This window comes from Belonocnema kinseyi, chromosome 1 (assembly GCF_010883055.1).
Source record: "Belonocnema kinseyi isolate 2016_QV_RU_SX_M_011 chromosome 1, B_treatae_v1, whole genome shotgun sequence".
Taxonomy (NCBI): domain Eukaryota; kingdom Metazoa; phylum Arthropoda; class Insecta; order Hymenoptera; family Cynipidae; genus Belonocnema; species Belonocnema kinseyi.
In genome coordinates, this window is record NC_046657.1 from 123349154 (window position 1) to 123350735 (window position 1582).

General features: G+C 30.2%; 1 protein-coding gene across 5 annotated transcripts in view; it reads right to left on the minus strand.

Annotated features, from left to right (window-relative positions):
* The window catches only part of LOC117176429, an 86573-nt gene that overhangs the window by 78871 nt on the left and 6120 nt on the right, over positions 1-1582 (minus strand). The gene's annotated exons all lie outside the window — the stretch shown is intronic.

Here is a 1582-nt window from a genome sequence, read left to right on the forward strand (position 1 = left end):
TTGTTTTAATTAATTGTAAAACACAAAACAAATAGATATTATCGACCCCAATGTCAATTAAAAAATCTTTACTGTTACAATATTTGGGTAAATTAAAAACGGTATATTAAAAAAAAACAGTAAAGATTTCATATAACTTTTATCGTGTGGACTGCAGTGAATCCTATTCTTTAATGAGGTAAAACCATTAAAAATTAAATTTTTTGTTCATTGCGATCTAAACGAATTATCATTTGACCTTATTTTAATTCTGTACCAATGTAACATTGGATATATTTTTTACTTTTCAACTTGAAATCAAGCCACTAAAAATGTTTAATGTCAATTTCGTGGGGAGATTTTTGTTTTGAACAACTCATCTCCACACAAAAGATCCAGTTGAAAATGTTCGGAAATTAAATAAAATACACTAAGGGCACGTTTAAGTATTACGTAAGCATAATTTCCCCCGCTATTGCCCCCCCCCCCCCCGTGTGAGCATATTTTGGTGTTACGTAATTTCCCAAATTTTTAACGTGATATCTCCTTTCGTGTGCAATTCGTAAGGTCCAAAGAATGCCGAAAAGGTAGGAATCGGAGAAGTGTCATCAAGTCATAAGGAAAAATTAATAAAATTCGAGCCTCTTTATCAGCTTAAACACCGAAGTAAGTGAATTTTATTTTTTGAATTAAAAAAGAAGCTCTCTGGTTTTGGAGTTTGGTCGTTCCACAGTACATTAAACGCCAAAACACGTGGTTAATTGAATACTCGAAAGTGCCAGAAGTCAAAACTTTCATGAAAGGAAAACAGTTACTAATCAGACGTACAATTAGTTTGTTAATATATTATTTTCCATTATCAGGTTTTTAATTTAATGTTAATTTAACGTTTCACGACAATTATATTATTTTGATTGGCTCATAAAGACTGAAGTTAAAAAAAAAGTTTTCTCAAATAACTAACTTTTTATAGTTAATTATGAACTTATTAAATTTTGAAGTAGGCTATAGACATAGTAAAAGAATGCACTAATTAGAATTATTAAATGTACAATGCCATTAATTAAATTAATGGCCTAAATCAAACTCTATAACACATTCACAATTGTTAAACTAATTTATAAACTTTTAATAGAAAATTATTAAATTTTAAATGACTTAAATTTGGAACTGTAAATTTGGAACAAATTAACTTCTAATGCTTCAACTGTCTAAATCAATCCATCTGAAATTATCTGCTCACGCTCGCTTTCTGCAGCTTTAATATTATCCATGAAATAGATTTATTAACTCACTACTTTTTCATCGAATCATGAAAAAAAAGCCTAAGAATATTTTCTAACGTAGGCCAATTTTAAATTAGCAGAAACTTATTCATCGTTTTCTTTTAAAGTTAATGAAGTCGACAAACAAAACAATAAACACATAACACGTGCTCAGGAAATTTGACCGTAAGTTTCCAAACTCTATGTCTGATTGTAAAACGTAAACATAAATGTATGAATGCTAAAAAAGGTTGATAAAAGGAAATATAGCAGCGAAGGATGGAGGGAGTGAAGTGCAGTTGCTGTAGGGTAAACTTCAATGGAGTGGGGGGGGGGGG